Below are 23,041 nucleotides of genomic sequence, written 5' to 3' on the forward strand. Positions count from 1 at the left end.
TTATTCATTGTATGGTAAATTGTAAAAATTATATGTATTAAAATTTTGTAAATGTACGTAAATACTTGAATGTTATGTAAAAGTAGAATTTAGTCTAGAAGCATAAAATTTTAGAGGCTAAAAGTAAATGCTCAAAAGCAATGAATTCAAAATTTAAGTATTAAATTGTAGATAAAGTCATGCTTTAGAGCGAAAGCCTGCATATTTAAAGATGAATGAGGGGGAAGTTAGAATGAATGTGTTTTGTAGGGTTCTCCACCTACACTTGAATTTTTAAGAATATTAAAGTAGCTCATCGAGTTGTAGAATGTCAAGTAAGGTGTGTCTATTTGGTCGTTGAATTCTAACAAATCATGGTGGTTAGGGGAAGTGTTGTAAGACTAAAACAGGAATATTCCCGTTTGACACCACACATGGTGGAGAGCCAGGGTAAAGTTAAATTAATGCTTGAAAAATTGAATGAATGTGAAGTAAGCAATAACTAAGAAAAACGAATCGTTAAAAACAAAAATTTATTGTGTCAAGAAAGTGTGAATTATAATTTATTTAGAAAGATACTGATACTTATTCCTTCCAGATGCTGGAATGAAAGACCAAGATTGATTGATGAAGTCCAGGAAAAGTTGCTGTAAGAAGAGAGAGTTATAACTATCAACAGAATTTTAGTATACAATTTGTCACATAAGATTTTTTTTGTGTAAACGAGGTTCTCGACAGTTAGTTCAGAATTAGAGAAACTTACAACAGGTCGTTTGTAGGACCTGCTTCCAAGTTTTCTAAATTCTGGCAGCGGCAAATGTAGGGTTTATATTTATTTTAACTAACATTTATTTTAAGTTTAAACTATCTTTCCTGTCAAGCCTTACTTTCCCCTGGAACTGCCAATGCCAGAGTATGTAAATTTTGGTAGAACGCGCAAGGATTCAAATTATCAGTGGAAGTATTCTGATTTAAATAGAAAGGAAGCGAGTTCGAGGGTGTGATATTCTTACTTCACGAGCGCGGAGGTAGTTGGCCAGAAATTGAAGAACCCCGCATTTCGGCCTGTGTGCTTGCCTGGAAGTAGTGTTAATCGTTCAAGTGATCTTCAAGTTTGCTGAATTAGCAGCGGTATTGTAAAACGCGGTGAGTTAGTTACTTTTAGAGAGCCTCGTAGTTAGAGTCTTGTCTTTAGTTTCTTTTCAGGTTATTATTTTTATTTGACCGCCGAGTTGGCGCAGTTTGTGAGCGTCAAGAGCACGCACTTGTAATTTATTACATTGAATAAAAAGGGACTTAAACCCTTAACAAGACTCTGTCTTTTATCCAGTTTTCACAGTCACCTCTTGGTTGCGTGCAAGTTGGAGGCGCGCAACGCTACAGTGTTAATACATTTTTTTTTAACTTAGCCCAGTTCCAACTTAATTCACTAGACAATTTCATATATAGTGTGTGTGTGTGTGTGTGTGTGTGGTTATGGCAAAGCCTTGAGGGCTATCTGCCTAAGGGGAGGGATGCCTTCGTGGAGGACTTTCTAAGGGAAACTGGCTCGTATACACATTACACATGGGGAAAACCACGAAAACACCCATGCAGCCAGCCCGTTCGTGGGATTCGAACCTCGAACCGAACTACCAGTGTTCAGCGACTTTACCGCTCGGCCGCTGGTGGGCTCCAATTTCATATATAGACTATTTTTCAATTTCTTAGACTAAAATGTTCTTTTCGCAAATGTCAGTTTGCATTAATTTATTTACCAATTTATTTTCTTATGAATGAAATCTTTTAAAGTACTTTACAAAACATATATCATTACCAATATACCTATATTTACAGAAAGAACCAAAGAGTAAGAGACATTTTACCCAAATCTCCACTACAATTTCGAATATTTTAACCTTCTTCATCACAAATACAGAAATTTCTTCGTACAATACTCATCATAACAGTTAAATATTCCTTACTAATACACATTTAATAACTCATTTTCAATAAAAATTACACCCAAATAAGTATTACGTTTTCTTATAATTGTACATATATGTTTGCCTTACAGGAACTTTCTATGCATTTTCGAGAACTGTAATTTGCTAAATATTACCTTTTTCTGAGTGAAAAACTCCAAAGACCATCTAAATCATTCATCTTTTCCTACAGTATTCCCACAGTACACAATAACTATCTTAGAACTATTTTCTTAATATTAAGAACTAAATATGAAATAAACATTTTTCACTGTAGAATATTTAAGGTTTTACCCAAATCAGGATATAATCTTTACTGAATTTAAGTTATTTACCCAGAATTCCCAACAAATGTTTAGAAAATGTGGGATGGAAAGCAATATATTTACCTAAAAATGAGTCTTAATACATTTTTATTTTTTCCAGATTTACTATCAGTGGGAAAAACCTGAAGTTCACTTTATATACCCTCATCAGTATACACAGAAAAGTCATGAACCTTTCTGTAGTACAATTAGCCCTTTACATACGTTTAATGTTAATCTAAATAATTTTAATTAACTTTCAACTAGGATTTTTAAAAGAAAAGAATATTTATGCGATGCATTATTAAATTACTCCCACGCGTTGTTAAGGAAAATGTAATTAAATATTCACGTACACACTAAGAAAATTCCACTCGTTAGGAACAGTAAAACATTACCAATACTTAAACGAAATGTAAAACCGTGTAATGCATTAATATAAAACCTGAGTAACAAATCATTTCTTATAAGCAGTATACGGTTAAAAAGAATTTTCTTATAACTTATCAACTTTTAAGAAGTAAGAGTAAGGTAATGAACCAACTTTTTAGAAATGCTCTTTTATTTTCTAAATCTACCCTTTTGTAGTAACAACAAAATTCAGTGATACCACTATTTTATTTTTATGTAGCATGCGCATTTCTCCTAACAGATGAAAACCCAGATATCTCACTTTTCCAAAGATTTAGCTTTAGACTTACTTTCAAAGGAAAAGGAAAATAATTTTACTTATAAAACAGGATATCTTCTACTAAAAGACCTTGAAAAAAATAGCGATCACATCTGTATGTAGCACTCAGTGATTTAGTTTCAAACCAAATTTTGATATTGTTTAATCCTGCAAGCAACAATTTTCACCTTCGAGTTAAATTTTATACGACTGCAACATATTTTTCAATGACTTTCATACTCACATTGTGTAAAAAGACTTCTAGTTTTGACTATTTTAATTTATAATATTCAGAAATACACTGATTATTTTCAGAAAACGCCATTTCAGAATCATATTTTACCACTCTGAAACTTTTGAATAACACTTTCCACCATAATGACAACCAGATACTTCATTATTTTTTACAAAAACAGGAATTTTTTTTTCTAATTCCTCTTCTAGAAATGCTAATAAATTCTGCTATAGAAAGAAGATTCAATTCCTATTGTAACTCTATACACTATTTGCAAAGAGAAAATACACTTTAGATGATAACATGGCATCATATCACCCATATATTTTTAAAAATTTAGAACAATTTCAGTATGGCAAATTATCTACAGAGTTTTCAAACGCGGATATATTTCTGAAAGAAACTACCTAACATACCGCTCATTTACTTCTAAACCATTTAAATAAAACCAAACAATTAATAAAATATTTGAAATTTTGATAAAGTTTAGTACATCTATACAGTTATTTAATTCATGAAGTACCAAATTTTGAAAATAATAAGAGTAAAAACATCACTATTTTAGAATTTAGGAAGAGATCTTCAATAATGAGAGTGAACATATACTGAACTTCATGCAAGATTTTTATCGTTTCATACCAAACATTTCACTGTTTCATAGATTCTAAGAACATAGCCCAATCTTTTTCAAAGAATACAGTCAAAAGTCGTTAATTCGGACACCCATAATCCGGAATGATCTATAATCCGGAACTCAAAGCTAAAATCTTTCTGCACATGCGCCGCGTTGACGCATGCGCATAGGCGTTTTACGCATGCGCGCAAGACATTTACGACTGCGCATATGTGTCTGCGCAAGCGCAGAATACGTTTTCGCGTGCGCGTTTAATGTAAAACGAACGGTATAAGCTAAAATTATCTAATTATCTATTTCAGTTAATGTTGATGATTGCGTTGTCCCTTAATCTTCGAATTGGATCCGGCTTATTATTTTTTGCAGACTGTAAGAGCAATTTTATAAAAGTAAGCTTGAACTTTCGATTATGTCAAACAGAATTTCCGATGCTGGAGCTCCCAAAGGATCTAGAAAACGAAAGTATGCTTCGATGTCCATGAAACATAAAACGAATTGCTATAAAAAATGGATAAAGGCATATCTTTTGTTTATCTAACGGTTCCGAAATCTGTTTATCAATTTCACGCTGCTCTGCGCGGGGGGGGGGACGTCGCGGCGCGCAATGAACTGGAAGTTGATCTGTCAGCACTATCGTTATCTTTAGGGCAGATGTTTTCATTTTATTCGGCTTATAATTCCTTACTAAATGTAGTATTTAATCTCGATGTACTCTCTTTGATATGATTTAAATCAAATTCCTCGTCATTATAAATATCACGAATACAAATCAAATAGTTTTCTGGTTGCAATTTTCTAATTTCGGCTATGCGTAAGGTATGCTTTATGCATGCGCGCGTTGAAAGAAATGTTTAATAAAGTAAACAAATAAATATTAAGCTTCTTTTTTTGTAAATTTTGATACCCTTCAGATCATAATTGCTCATTATTTTATAAATTACGGTTTCATATTTTTAATTTTATAATTTCTGATTGCCATCTTACCAGATTTAAACTGATGATCTATAATCTGGAATCGCCGAAGTCCCGACGAGTCCGGATTAAAGACTTTTGACTGTATATATCATTTCACATTAATTAGAGAGTGCCATACGAGTTTAATTGCAGGTGCTTACTGAATGACGCTAAACCTTTCAAAGAAAAAATCAAATATTTTTCATCTTTCATGAAAATTTGTGAATAACAATATTTCATAAGAGCTAGAATATTTCATAAGTGCAATGAAACTGTATCAAAAATAGAAAACTATTTTCCAAAATATGAATTCCCATTGGAAATTTTAGATATCCTTATGTAAAGTTATATCCGAAGTTATATCACTTCAGTCGAACTTGAAGGCCAACCAGATTTATTACATGATTTGATACATTTCTCGTATTTTTTCCGAAAATAGAAGTTTATATTTTTCATACGCAAACTATTACAACGAATTACTGACATTTTATTCCCATATTACTTACCATTTTTTACTGCACAAAACTATTGTAAGTTCCATGTTCGAAGCTCAGCACCCATAAATTTCACATAATACTACAGTTACACAGTGCAAATTATAAGATTTAAGATTAATTTCATATGTAAGCGATGATACAATAGAGAATATGGAAAAGGCATTAGTGATATGGATAGAAGACGAAAATCAAAAATGGATTCCAACTGATACTAATGCTATTACAAATAAAGATTTATAAAACACTTAAGAACCAGTAACCGTCGACTTCACTAGGAGGGCGGAGAAGGAAAGTATCTTTTTCTGTAAGTCATGGTTGGTTTGAGAGATTTAAACAAAGACATTCTTTACATAATCTAAGATTGAAATTAGAAAGCACATCAGCTGATTCGGATGCAGCACAACAATATCCAGCAAAATTTGCTGAAATCATTGCCGTCAACTCCTACACTTCTGATCAGATCTTCAATGCTCACCAATTTGAGTCACCTAATTTGAGTCTGGGTTGTTCTGAAAAAAAATGCCTGAAAGAATTTATTTAGCTAAAGCTTGCAAATCAGCTAGTGGTCATAAGGTAGCGAAAAGTCGTATTACAATTGTTTTCTGTTGCAACACTTCAGGCGATTATATAATGAAACCATTGTTTATTAACAAATAAAAAAAACTACACTACTAAAGGAATAAACATAAATAACCTTCCCGTTTATTGGATGGCTAATAAAAAAGCATGTGTCACAGCCATAGCTTTCAATGAATGGTTTCTTAACATGTTTGTCCTAGATGTTAAAACTTATTTAAGTAAAAACGGATTGCCTTTTAAAGCTCTTCTATTAATTGATAATGTACCTATCATCCTCAAGATTTACAACACGAAAATATAGAAGTTGTCGGTTTACCAAAGAATACAACTTCCTTATTACAGCCATTAGATCAAGGAATAATTTTGACTTTTAAGGCATTGTATATCAAACAAATTTTCAGGTATATTTTTAGAACAAATGGAGAATGATGAATCTCTTACTCTTATGGATGACTGAAAGAAATTTACAATCTTAGATTGTGTTAAGCATGTTGGACTGTCATATACTTAGATTAAACAATCAACGCTAAACGCAAGCTGGAAAGCAATGTGGTCGGATGGTGCTAAAGACGAGAATGATAGATTACCATTAGATCACGAATATTCTCAGACCTAAATTGGTCCAAACTATAGGAGGAGAAGGTTTTGAGGATTTAGCTCAGGCAGATATTAAAGAAATAATGGCTGGTGAAGAACTAAATGAGGATGAGTTAGCTAACATAATTCATGAAACAAACATGATGAAGACAATGATTCTGATGAAGAGCAATCTTAACCAGTTGCATTCACAGCAAGAGCCATCAGCGTAGGACTTGAATTGGGAAGAAAATTAGGTAATTATTTTTTACAATATGATACAAATGTTGAATGAGCTCTCCGATTCTAACGGGAGCTTAGTAAATGCTTAAATCAATATGAGGAGGTTTACAAAGATTTGAGAAAAAAACCATAGGCAATTGTTAATTACGGATTTCACTACAAAGTCTTGTTGATCTGAAATCTTCAATAATCTGTCAAACCATTGAAGCAGAATCTTATCAAGAACGATCATGTGATGAAAGTGACATCATACCAATCAAGAAGAAAAGTGATTACTTCATTAAAGTGATTAAACTTATAAAAATTTTTTGAGTAATCTTATATTTTCCTAATGTAAAATAAATTAAATATACACTTTTATTATCTACATATATTTGTTATTTTATGAACAAAGTATAACTTTATTTATTTTAAGGTGTTTTAATTTTGTTTTATCTAACTAAATTATGCGCATTTAGTGGGTTTTTCATTTTACATAGCAAAATCCAAGATTTCGATTTACACAGTTTTGTGCGGAAACCATCTTCCATGTAAATCGAGGGATAGGTGTATATAACGTGCATCTGATGTTCTTGCAGACGTTGGCTGATGGGCTCGGGTTCCAGGTATATTGTGAATTTTAGGTTTCGTTCAAAGTAAATTCAAAGTGATTTCTCTTCTAAAATTCATGTGAGTGATTTCTAATGTGGTATTTCTGTGTAAATGAGTGTGCAAGATTCACTCAGCAGCCACAATCATATTCAGCATTTTGATAAATAAGTTCTAATACCATTTTTTGCTACGAAACTGGTCGATAACTTCTAAGAAGTCGGTCCAACAAGTCTACTCCACCCATTCCTTCATTAGATAATTTTATAATGTGAGGTTGGATAACATCAACTTCCTTTTTTTAAGCTCGGACACATCTTTTTGCTCTTTCTAATGGTTTGTGAGTGATAACATTTGATGGAATAGTTACAACAGAACTGTAATTTCAACAGCACATATACAAATCACCCAATTTGAAATTTTGACATTTCTTTTGCTGTTTTAAGAGGACTTTATTCCATTCTTGAATCTTGTACTGTGCCAATTACCTTAAAGCCTTTGTTAGACAGATCTGTCAGCAGACTGTGCGATGAAAAAAAATTATGGAAAAATACTTTGTTTCTCTAGATTTCAGAGACAACTTTTGACTTAAGCTGCAAATTTTCATTTTTCAACTTTTCGGAGGGTCTAATAAATCCTTATGAAGCAGATGTGGTCATTTCTAACAAAAGAAACAAGCAGATATCGGAGCACAAAACAGGGAAATACAGCTGAAACCAATTACCACATCCCCCTTGGTGAGAGAGGTCATACCCTCTTCCAGTCTTCTGCCCCATCCTTTCTGCAGATAAATGATACACCATTAATGCCTCTAAAAAAGGGCATGTTTACAAGATATGAGCACTGAATGTATTTAAAAATCTAATAAAGAAAAATATACGTGCGATATCACTGATTTTGTATATCGTTACATGCCAATTTTACGCAGTCTTGAGGAAATATTTCTTGTTATTATTTCAATTTCTTTTATTAACTCATTAAACTTGTCCTTTGCAAGTATAATGGGGAAATGTTTGGGTGGATTTGAATTTTTAGGAATTTTATAAAAATTTTTCCTTAAGTACTGTAAAAATCTTAAAAAAAGCTAATTTTTAGAAATTTTTCTACGCTGAAATATTCATATTTAAAAAATAAATTTTATGTCAAAAAATCAATCATACCTTCTATAGTAAACAACAATTTTTTCAAACTGACAGATATATTTTATTTTTTAAAAAATATTAAACATGATGTTCCAAAAAAAAAAAAGGAACATAGGCATGTAAAAGGTTAATAAATCTATTTTAAATATGCTAATGAGTTAATTCAATTCATAGACTTCTAACTATTGTTTTCAAAGGAGATAATATAAATAATCTACTAGAAAACAAATTACAATTTTATTACTTTGCAACTTTAGTGCAAGAGGCAATTAATTCATTACTTATAATTACCTCATATAGATGTAGTAAAACTGCTCCATTACAGTGATAAGACTGCATTATTATTGTAATAAGATGACTTGGTAGAAGTAAGTTGCAATGGATTGGCGGTGGTTCTCTGCATCATAACCTGAAGACAACATGATTGCATAGTTAAAACAATGGATGCATAAAAATAAACTTGCAGACATGGCCTAAATTCCACAAATAATTTTATTTCTGGATAATGCACATTATCACTGTAGGTGCGGTATGCACCTCCCAATTTTGTATAGATTATATCATTTTAAAGGACGAAAATTAGAAAAGTAATCTCTCTGGCAAGGCGACAAATAACAGAGCAATAATTTTTGTAACTAATCAGAAAACATCTGTCAGCAATGCTGATTAGCATTGCGCACTCATCGATGAAGTTTGAACCCAACACCTGTACATTAAACTGCCATGTGATCTGAAATGGAATGCTGTATAAAAGCTTAAATGTGCGCAACTCTCTCTTCTGTCATCCCTTCTGCTTCCATACGCTTGTGCTGCCTTGCTGCAGAGTTTACTTTTCACATCGATTTTGTGTGTCTGCGTATACTGAAAAGTGTGCACATCTTCTGAAAGGTTCTAACGGTGTTTATAGTGAAAAAAGTGTCAGCGAATATTCAAGTTTGGTGCTTTAATTTTGTGTTTTAGAACTGTAAATTCTTCAGAAAAATTATAATTCAATGGAGATTATTTTGGAAATTTTTCAGTGTTCAGTTTTCAGAAAAAAGTAAAAATTAATAATGAAAACAAGATCACATTCAAAAGAAAATGAAGAAGAAACTGAAACTGCCACAGTCAGTGTGGATAAATTTCAGTGAGCCATATTCGATGGAACAAATCATGGCATTCCAGTGGATAAATACTTTCTATTGTTTGAAAAGAAGTGTGACTCTAAAAATATCGGCAAGAAGAATAAATCCTTACTGTTTTTTGAACATTTAAAAGGCGAGGTCTTAGCATTTTATTTAAGAGAATGTGTTGAGTTAGAATGGAAAGTAAGGAATAAATTTCTTATGTATTTTGCTAGTGCAGAAACCCTCACTTTTAGTGACTTTATTAACTGCACTTACTCCAAATTCACTGAGATTGACAAATATTATAGACAAAAGTTAAAATTGGCATCAAGTCTAAAATTAGATGACAAAATTATCATTGATGTGTTAAATCAGGATCTGCCTGAGAAACAGAAAATGTAAGCACAGTCCAAGATCAACACCGCTAGGAAATTGTTTCCTACTTCAAGTTCGTCTACCTCAGCTTCATTGGAGGAACCAAAATTTGCAATTCCAAGACCAAGTATACATCTAAGTTTTTACAAGTTTAGATATAGGTTTTTAAGACCATTTTTCAATCCTAGGTACCACAAACATCAAGAAATTCCTAGCCACGACAACTGTCTTATCTGTATAGATCATTTCCTTCTTTAAGTCTAGTCTAAACAATCAAAATTCTCAACAAATCGAACCAAAAAAGAAGAGAAATTATTTTAAAGTTAAGGCATAAATTAATTAAAAAGAAGTCCCTGCAATGCTGGACACAGGGTCTCTAAATGTGATATCTGAAAATATTTTAAATTCTTTTGATGCAAAAATTGAACTTACTCAAAATAATCCTAATACTAAATTATGTTCATTATCCATAGGTCTTGTTGTAACTAAAGTAATTAAATTACTATGCAAAATAGGCAAAATTAGTAATACTATAGTATTTTATGTTGCGAATTCTAATTTATCTTATTTATTATCATTATCTTGTGTTTCATTATTTAAATTGCAATTACATTTTAATAATTATGAAGTGTATCAATTTACATTCATGATAAGTAAAGGTATTCAATTAAATAAACTTTCTCAGACTAATTTTGTATGTAAGAATAGTGTTAAGTACTGAAATTTTTATAATTATGCTGAATATAGTGAATTTGATCAATAGCAAAAATTATTAAGTAACTATAATCATATATTTGCTAAAAACAAATTTGATGTGGCTGTATGAATATGGAACCTCCACGAGTAGTCTTAACTTCAGAATTACCCATAGCCTCTCGATCCTATAAAGCCTCTCCTAAAGACAGTGAAATTAATAGATAAACAAATGAATTATTAAATACTAGTATCATAAAACCTTCTTTTAGTCCTTATGCTGCACCTGTAACTTTAGCTTTGTTAACTGATGAAGAGAGATAAACAAGCAAAAACTAGGTTATATATTGGTTATTTGAAATTTGATCAAATTACCAAAACAGACTGTTAACCTATTCCTAGAATTGATGTTGTGTTAGATCAGTTAACAAATGCAAACATTTTTTCCATATTGCACTTAACATCAGGTTATTGGCATATAAAATTACATGATAAAGATACTGAAAAATTGGCATTTACTACAAATTTTGGTATTTATGAATTCACTAGATTACCTTTTGGTTGGAAAATTTCCTCAGCTGTTTTTCAAACAGCTCTTGGACAAATTTGAAACAATTTCCTTTAAATTATTTTGATGACATTATAGTGTTTTCCGCACATTTTGATGAACATCTTAAAATAATATTTGATATATATGAAAAACAAAATATAAAATTACTTTGTTAAAGAAAAAATAAATTTTCTAGGATATGAGGTTCAAGCAGGAAAATATCAGCCCAGTAATGCAAATATTGAGGTTATTAAAATATTACAACCTCCCTAAAAATGTTAAAGAATTACGAAGATTTTTGGGAAGTATAAAAGTATATCATAAATTTATTCAAAATTATGCAATAATTAGAGCTCCTTTAACAAATTTACTTAAAAAAGATACTCCTTATAAGTGGACTAACGACTGTCAAATAACTTTTCAAAAATTAAACAATGTGTTCATTTCAAGACCCATTCTAGCTTTGTTTAATCCAAAATATCCATGTTATGTATTTGTAGATGCATCTAAAGAAGCTGCTGGTGCAGTTTTAGAACAAAATCCAGATGGTAACCTACATCCAATTGCTTCCCATTCTAGAAAATTAAGGTCTTAAGAACAAAATTATGCAATTACTGAATCAGAATTTTTAGCAATTATTGATGCCATAGATAAATTTTATTATTATTTACATGATAATCATTTCACTGTAAATACTGATCATGCTGCTTTAGTTTGGCTTAATAATATTAAACATCTTACAGGTAGGTTATTCAGATGGTCTTCGAAATTATCTATGTATGACTAAGTTCAAAAAAGGTTTTACTAATGTTGAAGCTGATATGTTAACTAGAAACCTTAGTTGTCAACATATAAGTTTGCAAGTTAATTTATTATCATTAGAAGAAATTAAAGAACATCAAAATTTAGATAATGTCTCTAATCCTAAATATAAGAAAATTAATGATGTATTAATTACTAAAAAACAAGGACTATATAAAATTGTTATACCCATATCTCTCAGAACTAAATTACTTGAAAAGTTTCACTTACAATTTGGTGATATTGGTGTGTCCTCAATGTCAAATTTATTATCTCTTCAATTATTGACCAGGAATTGTTCAAGATGTTAGAAATTACTGTAAACATTGTGAAGTATGTCAGTTTAATAAGAAAAGTAAACAAAAAAGAATTTGGTTAATGCAATTTTTACCATCCCTTAATGAACCTTTTGAAATATTGTCTATTGATACTGTTGATGGATTAAATTATTATAACTCTACTAAAAACTTATTAAACATTATTATCAACCATGCTATTTAGTATACCTGGACTTTTGCTTCTAAAAGTGTAACTACTGATACTTATACAAATTGTTTTTTTGTTATAAATTTTTCAAATTCAAGTAAAGTAAATTTTAAGTGATAGAAATGCTGCTTTTATGTCTTCAAAATTTAAGCACTTGTAAGGTATATCCTAATTTTATTACAGTTATTTTTAAGCTCCTCTCCTGTCTCTTCCGGCTTCAGCTTACAATTCCTTACCAGAATGAGTTTTTAGAATCATGTTAAATGCAAATGACAAAAAGTAGTATTTGAGTCGATGTTCTGCTGACTTCGAGAGAGAGAATTAGGATTCCTGAATAGCGTTTGTTTGCTTACGTCTCTCTATGCTGTTACTATGCTCCTGTATTACATGCCCTTGACAGCTTTGCTAGCTAATTTAATATTAGAAGCCAACTTAGAAATTGTGTTAGCTTTGGCTAAATCTCTTTAGATAGTCATTAGTTAAGTTCTTATTTCTAACATTTTTGAGTTAAGCTAAGTGGAGGCTTTGTTTACGTCCTGAGAAAGGGACCAACATTATTTTGAGCAATAAAGAGTAATTAACCCTTCTTGAGTTTACGTTTCTATTTTTGGACTTAAGCAATTATTCACTTAATAGTTCATTAGGTTTTTCAACATTTAGTTAATAGATAAAAGTAAGGAAACCTACATTGACGCCCGAAGCATTTTTGATGAACCATGCTGTTGGAAAATGAAAAATTTACGCTGACCCCTTCGACCTTTCAAATCTTGCAGCCGCCAGCAAATCCTATGGAGGAATTCCGTTTCATCGTAGAAACCATGCGAGCAGCTATGAAGCCAGTCGTAACATTCCATGGCAAAGGTTCTGTGATAACTTTCCTAGAGCAGCTGGACCTGCATTTTACTATTCATCCCAGAAACCAGCTGCAAAAAGTTACAATTGCTACAGCTAACCTAAAATGCCAAGCCCAGAGTTGGTTCAAGGGTATCGGAAAGTTCCTGTTGAGAGATCCAGGATCAGAAAACTACACATGGGGAAACTTTAAAACCATTATTGACAGTGTTTCCCATAGTCAAAGACAGTGCAAAGCTGGAGGCAGAGCTATTTAGTAAATATCAGATGAGCATCCAAGATTTGATGGACTTAGAAAATTCAAATATTTAATTTATTGTATGGAAAGAGGCCAGATAACCATTAATCAAAGTGATTTTGCCACACCTGCTTCCGTCGATTCAAGACTTCCTGGAGGTGAAAAAATGCCCAGACCTTGGAAAACCTATTTCAGCTGGCTATGAAGTTCCAAAGCAGATGAGCTGCTGAAAACACATGCTCAAAAAATTTCCATCAGTATTCGAGGTTTTCGCCTCAACAGAAACCTCAAAGTAAGCAGAATTCTTATTGGCAGGCAGGAAAAGCTAAAAAAGATAACAAGAAGACGGGTCAGTCGAAAGTATTTGAAGATCACAGTAAGAAGCAGCAGAAGCAAAGGATTTAAAGTGATCAAGGCGGCCGAGAAGAGAGCCCGGTCATCCCCTGGAACAAAAAAAAAATCCTCGGAAATTAAATTAGGTAGTTGTACAAAAATTGTTCTTTGTCAAGAATTCATATTTTACTGAACAATGCTCCTACTACCGCCTTACTGGACACTGGAGCACAATGCAGTTTTGTGGAGCAAGACTGCTTTAAGAGGAATTTTCACATTACAGATAGTTTAAAACTACAGGACAGAGGGTAATTGCTGCACAAGGAAAACAGTGTTGTCTGCATTTGAAAAAGTAGGGCTGCACGTGCAAATAAAGAATGAGATACAAAAAATTAATTTTCTGGTAGTGAAAGACCTATTAACTTCAGTTATTTTGGGGGTCGACTTTTACACACAGCAAGTGCAAAGTTAAATTTTAAGAACTCTACAAGTCCAGATAGATACTGTTGAAGAAGAGGGGGCCATGCCAGATGTTGACCTCAACCATCTTCAGGAAGAGGAGAAAAAGACAATGGAAAATTTGGTAAAACAATTTCGTAAACTATTCAATGAGAAACCTGGTTTTTGTCAGGTTGTACAGCACGAGACAGATGTAGGAAATACTCCCCCAGTCTGGTGTAAGGTGTGGTCTTAGTGATAAGACCAGGTGAAGGAAGAAATCTTGGAACAGCATATTAAACAGATACTGGCAAATAAAATAATTGTTCTGAGTAGCAGCCCAGTAGTTTTATATAGAAAGAAAAATGGCTTCCCACCCCCAGATCCGAATTTATGGAGTGCTTTTTGAATTTGATACAACACTTATAGGAGAGTTAGAGGCTGGTCTGATAAATTATCTGTGACTTAAGCAATAATATACATGATAAATCGATAAATTTGCTAAGAAATGTAATTTATGCAAAATTGTAGAAATAACAAAAATCATTAAATATTTTCCCATTATTGGCAATTGTACCACAGGCGTAAGTGTTTGCATGTCAATGTGAACTGACTGCACAGATGATATTTGCGGTGGCGAGAAACTTTTATTAAACCCAAAGTATTTAAATTTTAATACCAGAACAGTTTATTAACATAGTTGTTCTTTTTGAAATTGCAGCAACACTTTCCAGTAGATTGCTTTAAGTAGCACCACTTCTTTTTAAAATAATAATTTTAGACTTTTTTCATTATTGGATACTGCAGTTTTAGGTTTAACATGCAATTTTTCTGTCTTTCTGAAAGGGATACGAAGTTTAAACGAATGCAATTATAAAAGAATTTCAAAATATTTGTTATAAATATAAAAAATTTATTTACATGGAAAAGTTATGACCAATAACTAAAGCAATTCTTATATATGCATGTCTTGTTCGAAACATTGTAACAGTTTCAGTTTCCACTTCAGAGGTCTGCCACAGATTTTCTGCACAAGGGACAAGCACCATTCTGTAATTGAGATTTAAATTATAAAAAATAATAAATAAAATATATTTAAGCATGGTTTAAAAAAATTATGTGAGAACAAACTTAAAATACAGTGTTTCAAAAAGAATATACGTATTTCGAATGAATATATTTATTAAACTGTATGACATATGAATATGAAACTTTACACACATATCTACGAACCTCTCAATCTCAGATTACAGATGTTACAGATGTTCAATATGTCCTCCATCAGTGACACGAACAATATCACATCGATTCTCAAATTCCTCCCATACTCGGGCAAGCATGTCTGTCGTCACTGATGTTATGACAGTACAGATACGGTTCTTTGCATCTTCAAAGTTCGGTAGGAGTGGTGGTACATAAATATTGTCTTTATTGAAACACCACAGGATGAAGTCACAGGGGGTCAAATCCGGTGACCTTGGAGGCCAGCTGAGATATGCAAATGCCACACGTTTGCGTTTGTCATTAGGACACAGAGCCTGTAACAAATGTAACTTGTACGGCTTCATAACTATCCGACGTCTCAAAAATAAGCCAAATTGTCGTTGTAGGTAGTTGTAACTCCCGACTGGCACGACAAGTTGATTTTGAAGGACTTCGTTGGAAAGGAGTTTGAATTTGTGTAACATTTTCGTCAGGAATACGAGGGCGGCCAGGACTCTTTCCTTTACATACACATCTTGTATTTACAAACTGTCGATACCATCTGCGAATGTTCCACTCATTTGGAGGATCACTTTCGTATCTCATCTTGAAACGACTTTGCACTGTAATCATGGAATTGCATTTCACAAACTCGAGAACACAATATTTCTGCTGCGGAGTAGCCATTTTAAACATGTGACGGTTACCACGCAAAACAGAAGACAACTGACATCTAGCGGCTATTAATATAAACTAGACTATGTGTTCGTTTCAAACTATTGAGTTTGGACAAAATAACACTTTTTAGTAAGTATATTCCTTTTGAAACACGGTGTACATTGAATACATGAGATTGCTTATGCAGGTGTATGAACAATATCCACATGCATATATCTTTAAAAGACGATGGCCTTTACTTACCATTCTAAACCACTGAAGAATACATTCCTCATGATAAAATGTCTGCATGGCAAACATGTCGCTTTCTCCGTTTCAGAAAGATCTTCTAAACACACACGACAATTTATTTTCTTATCTGAGAAAGAAATGTAATTAAAAAAAATTTTTTTTAAAAACCATTCTATAAAAGAATCACTTCATATAACATATAAAAGAAAAAAATACTTGTTCTAGCTTTTAAAATTAAACTGATTTATTGAATTCAGTAGCATTAAAAGAAAAATTATTCAGATTTCTAAAATAAAAGAAAATTCATTAAAAAAGTTTTTTCAATGTAACAAATTTCATGAATAAGTAAATCTTTCTTCATTTATAAATAAATAAAAAAAATCTATTATAAGCATTACTATACCATCAAATAAAAACAACACAAGTGTTTTTCCCTGCCTTAATGATCTAGTACCTCTGTTTTTGAAAAGCATAATTTAAGTATACAATTTTCTAAGCATAATTTCTTATACTAATTAAGAGTCCAATCATAATTGTTTAATGCACAGTGCCCCGAAAGTCCTTACCTGGCTTTTATTTTTGTGTGGGTCAAACACATATACTTCCAATTATAAAACTGTTTAAAATGATGCAGGGGTTTTGATTACAAAACTGTTTAAAATGATGCAAGTAATTTTGCATTTTTAAATTGAAAGACATCAATTTCATAAAAATTATGAAATTTTACCTTTCATATGTTCATCCAGTCCCTCCCTATACCTGTTAGAAAAATTTCAGAATAAAACAAAAAATGCTTGAATCGCATACAAAAAAAAATGAAAAAGATATTCGATATTAAAATCTGAGATCCTAACGAGCTGTACACAAATGAAAGAGCAAAATTTTTATATTTGTACATAACTAAAAATAAAATTTCAGTTAGGAAAAAGGTTCTTGATTAATATGCATTTCTATCGATATTATTCTGAAAAATACAGATCAACATAATATTTTGCAAAATGCAGATCTCGTATACAAAATCTTGTAGAATTTCCATTACATATATACACATACCTATAGATCATATCGGCAAAAATCTTTACGTAGTACAGTACTCGCCACTTATTAAAATTACTATCTTTCCAAGCATATTCGAGTTTAATTACAAACCATATCAGTTTTAAACTTTCAATGTAAATAATGACTACCAATTAATTAATTTAAAAGCATTAATTCAAAATTAACACTAAAATTAAACTATTTATGCAATTTGGAAACTTATTTTTTACAAAACTACTTTTATAAAACTGATGAAATTTCATCCCTTACAAACAAATGTTCTATGTGTCCTCCTCCCCCAAAAAAAATTGTTCAAAAAGTCTTTAAATTGCACTCTCGTTTCATAAAACAGCTAATATCTTTTTTGATCAGCGAGTTTTCAGCTCCAGAATTATTCTTATTTCAGTGATTTTCTGCATTTGATTCATGATGGCAAGTTATTGCTATTATTTCTGCAGTTTTTTTTAACACTTTCGTACTCAGTTTTTATACACATTGTTTCAATATTGTTGTGAATTCACACACATTCTAAAAATGAATCCACATACCTTCTTTCACTGATACCTGAAACAAAAGCTCTGTAAAATCCAAATTTTCGAAAACCGTTCTTGACTGGTTACCCTGCAGTTAGCATCCTAGACTCTAGTTATTTAGACTAGCAGTTACTTAATATGCATAGTGTATTGACTTTTTTGAAGTGCTTGCAGAAAATTCAGTTTCCCCCCCCCCATTATTTACTCAATATCTTTTCTTTCTGCAATTTTTTCTATTTGCAAGAAGACGCATTAATGTTTTTCAGAAAAGATCAGAGCTGTTTGATGCATGGTTATGTGTGTGCTCCATGTTTATCTTTTCCCATTTTTGAGCTTGCTGTCCCATTTCAAAAGAAAATTAGTAAAAATACAATACACTGGTAAAGTCCCTGAAGAACTCTAACAACTTGTTCTTTGGGTATGAAATAACTTACACATTTGGTACTAGTCACATTTTCACAAGCAAGGTTCAAAGCTTTTATGACAAGTGACATAAGTTACAGTACATAACTTTGACATGCGACAAAATAACCTCTTGACCATCCTTCAACTGAAAGCAAATTTAATAAATCTATGTATCGAGATGAACTCTGGCTGTCGCTGTTATTCATTAGAGAAAAATGGTCCTAAGGTCTTGTTATGCAGATACAAAACACTAAAATTCACTTTCTGGCAGTTATGCTTCAATTTCTATGTGACATGAAGATTTTTGCATTCTCAAATTCTCACATCATGTGAAAAAAAATTATTTACTTCTAATAACACAGCAAAAGTTTATAGGATTACTTCTTACAGGGTACTCGCAATAATAGGGACATTAAAGATTCCCATACCAGGGTTTCCCAACATTTTTTTGGCCCCCATGCACTCCTTTCACTGCTGCTAGACATTCATTCCTCCTTTTGGAAAATTGAAAAATACCCTCAAATGACATGCTGGGCAATTCCCGAGAAACCAAAGCAAATACTTCCAAGGGAAGTATGGTTGCAAAGCTGAAACTTAAAGGAATTGATGGAAGAGCACCACCAGCAATGGAGGCTGCAGCTGAATTTGACTCGGACACAGGAAAGATTGACAGATTAAGAGTTCTTTCTAGATTCTGTGGCTGGCGGTGCATAGCTATTCTTATTTGGTGGAGTGATAGGTCCAGTTAATTCTGATAAAGAACAAGACTCTAGCCTAGTAGACAATCTGATTCTTTGAGTCAAACATTCTTCTTAGAAGGCATTTAGCCACATGAGACAGAGCAATAATAGGTCTGTGATGCCCATAGATGTCCGGGGCCACACTCCCGGTACATTGAAGGAATCAGCTTGTGCTTTCCCTGTCTAACTGGACTAGTTAACTTGTTGAACCTCCTTCGTGCTGGGGATAGGGGCATGGAATTGTTCTCCTTTAACAAGGAATTCCCAGGAAGCATGAGTCATAAGCTTATGTTCCTTGTGTACCTTCTGTCTGCACACACCGGCCATCGCTACTACCGATTGAGAGATTTAGTGAGGTCTTTGCACTGGCTCTCGAAGTGGCTTTCAGGTCACATCGCTGCGCTGTTTATTTTTGGCCAGAGGAAAATTTGGTTTAATTTTGGTAATCATCATGGTGGAGCTGAAGGTCTAATTTTGGTTAGTTTAAAGAATACTTATGAGCATTAGTAAATTTACTAATTCTGTGATTTTCAAAGCAGAAAAAGAAATCTTATATAAAATACAATTACTTCAACGAGTTTTTTTAGTATAAGTGACTTTATAAAATAAAATTTTAGATAGTGCCTCTCATTTAATATATGAATGTCTAATTCAAGTAATCCCAGCTACATTTAAAAGTAAAAGTATATGTACATAAGACAGAAAATAAATTATTTTTTTTAAAGGTAACTGCATCCTTTTTTTTTAAGTATGATATTTAGTAGTCCTAAAAATCCTATGCACATTATAACAAAATATACATTAAAAACTCTGAAATCGAAACATGCAAATAAGAATTTTTAATTATCATTTAATAAAAAGTAAGGAATAAAATAAATTACATATTCACAACAAGCCTTTCCTGGAATATCCTATTCCTATCCTCCAAATGCTACTTTTCTGCGATAGTCTACTGAAAATTAGTGTTCTGCTTTTGAATAAATGGTTAAACAAGAAACCATTTATTCAAATTAGAAAATTCATTTTAGAAATTCATCGAACTGATGAGGCATCATGCAAAAGCAATTTAAAAAAAACTTACGATATTCAAAGGAACACATCCTCAATTAATTATTTGAATCTTCTTGTAGCAGTCATCTTTCATATAATAATATAACTTATTATTTTCTGCTTCTCCTTGTGCACAACGCAGGAACTAAAAATGTTTTGATCTAGCAGACTTTGGATTGATTTTAATTAAAAAATATAACCACAGGAAAACTAAATACCACACAAAAATACACCCCCAAGTTTCCACTCTGGTGTGAACTGATGTAAGCGGAATGTCCCCCCCACATTTGTGCATTTCTGCAACATTTGCATATGTGAAAATTGTTAGATTTGTTTTAGAGTCTTGGCACCAGTTGGGCCTTTTCTAAGGCATCCTGGAGCACATGGAACAAAACAAACAAAAAAAAAAAAAAAAAAAAAGAGGTTTCAGACTTTAAATTGCATCTAAAGGGACTTTTTTTTTTTTTTTTCCATTTTGTGTGCTACCTTTATTTATTAAATAGCATGTTCTTCGCACTTAAACCATAAAATTAATTCAATTCAACAGCAATATAACAAAATAATTTAAAAACAGCATATCTTTAAAATTTCCGACACACGCTGTATGGAGAGAAAAAAATTTTTTTTTTTTTTTTTCTGTACAATTTTGCCACTATTCACTTTGAAATCCTTGAGTTTGTTAACCAAAAATTCCTTAAAGTTTTACAAAATATGAAATCGATAATGAAACAAATTCCAAATTTGGGGTTCTAGATGCCCATATTCGCAGGAGGATTACATTATTCAAAATTTGATGGCTCTAGGTACTGTTGTTTCACCATAATGAGAGAATGAGAGAAACATACATACGTTTATGCATTATTTAATTTTTTTAATATAATACAGGGTGATAATATTTGGTGGCAACAATTTGAAAATAAAAACAATGCTAATAGTGAATCAACCTAAAATGCCAAAATGAAATTAATAGTCCTTCTGGGCGAATTTCCCCTTTACACTAAAAAGCTTTGTCGGTATTATAAATTTGTCCAGGAGATATTTTACTCAATTTTTGTTATTAATAAGTTTTATGAATCAATCTACAAATTGTTCAGTTGCTTCTGTATCAGCTGAAACATTTTTGCACGAAATTTTTAAGTGACTTTATATCATGGCAATTCTAAAAGTTGGTAAACCAACCTGTTGAATATATGTACTCAGTTTTTAAGTCCCTTTCTTCATGAAAAATTTTGGCAAGGCACATCCTGGCTGCAGTTCTGTTTCATTCATCCATTTGTAATCAGTCGATAGATGGGGCAATCAGAAAATAATTATGATTTAACAGTGGAATTGCTTAAGGAAATATATGGGAAGACAGAAATTATTGTAAAATCTCATATTAACCAGTTGTTAAATTTAAATGCTGTAAAATCAGCTTGTATTTAAAACAGTTACACGGGAGTTACATGATATAATAAAAATCCAAGTATGCAGTTTGCAAACTCTTGGCATTTAACTGAATTCATACAGAAGTTTGTTGTCCTCATTACTTACTAAACTTATTCCTGATTCTATTGTGTTATATGTATGTTATTTTTATAGACAGCATGAAAAAGATGATTCTTGGAATGTAACAGAATGGTTAAAATTTCTTAGGAGAGTAATAGTAGTGCAAGAAGGAACATTTTTGTTTCAACAAACAAGGGACAGTAATGATTCAGTTAAAAGCTTAGAACATAAGCAATCACCTAATAAAGTTTCAGAAAAGGGATGTAGATTCCATAAGTTTAAAGGAAAGAAGTAAGATTCGATTTCTAATGCAACCGAATTGAGCACATTTCAGAAAATATGCATTTTTTGCAATACTTCTGAGCACAGTTCTGAAAATTGTGATAAGGAACGTGAGAAGAAATTACAAAGTTTAACACGAAACAGAAGATTATAAGGTATTTCTCCCGCCTTCGTAATTGTAGTGGTCAGCACGCTCGATGCACATTCGAGAAGTCCGTGGTTCGACTTCCGGCAAAGGCGTTGCTCATTTTTCATCTCTCCCGCTTCAAAATACCTAATGTCTCTACAGTGGCGCCTGAACTAAAAAAGGTGGTAGATGATGATTCTCTACAACCAGGATTTAGCGAATGGGTCCCCTAAAACCCCAGTTGCCCTTTAAAAGGGGGAATATATATAAGGTATTTCTCCTGTCTTCGTAGTGTAGTGGTCAGCATGCTCGACGTGTATTCGAGAAGTCAGTGGTTCAGATCCCGGCGATGACATTGCTTATTTTTCATCTCTCCCACTCCAAAATACCTAATGTCTCTACAAGATATTTTTTAATACCTACAAAAAAAATCATATTCTTCGGTCATGTTAATTAAAAAAGCATTACTCAACATCTAAGCGTAAACATTCTAGTTTGATTTGTGATGCCAAATGCCTCTGGGACCAGACAGAGAGTCGCAAAGAATTGATGAATGATAAAAGAAAAGATCAAAGTAGTCTATTGAATGTTTTATAGATACAGGATGCAGTACGTTTCTCCTCGGGTTAAAGCTCAGGCTTATCAACTAAATCGAAACAACCCCAAATTTGTTTATCCTAAAAGATCAGACACAGCTGCATGACACATATCAGGAGAGATATTTTAATTTATATATGTCATGCAGCCAACATTTATGTCATTATTTTGACATAAATGTTGGCTTATGTCAAAACAAAGTGATCTGTTTAACATACGGTACCCTAATAAAATTCCATTTGTGCAACTGAAAAACGAAATGGAGTGTGAACACATTAAGTTATATGCTGAGAAACCAATGGAAGTAACAGGATAAACTTTGTTCATAATGTAACCCCCTATATAAATAATGGACTGATTTTATTTCAAAACATACATGGAAGTCTGGATTCAGTAACGGAAGTTACCGATTAGTAGGGTAAATAGTCCCA

General features: G+C 32.2%; 1 protein-coding gene across 1 annotated transcript in view; it reads right to left on the bottom strand.

The window, feature by feature from the left end:
• The window catches only part of LOC146995600 (uncharacterized), a 196,232-nt gene that overhangs the window by 153,779 nt on the left and 19,412 nt on the right, over positions 1-23,041 (bottom strand). The window contains exons 5-7 of the mRNA XM_085824485.1: positions 16,363-16,477; positions 15,160-15,288; positions 8,658-8,775 (exon numbers count right to left, since the gene is read on the bottom strand). The gene's annotated coding sequence lies outside the window, so the exon portion shown is untranslated. The remainder of the gene's footprint in view (positions 1-8,657; positions 8,776-15,159; positions 15,289-16,362; positions 16,478-23,041) is intronic.

The sequence above is a fragment of the Stegodyphus dumicola genome, chromosome 9 (assembly GCF_044657685.1).
Source record: "Stegodyphus dumicola isolate Sdum_Otavi_A_Nest chromosome 9, ASM4465768v1".
Classification (NCBI taxonomy): Eukaryota; Metazoa; Arthropoda; class Arachnida; order Araneae; family Eresidae; genus Stegodyphus; species Stegodyphus dumicola.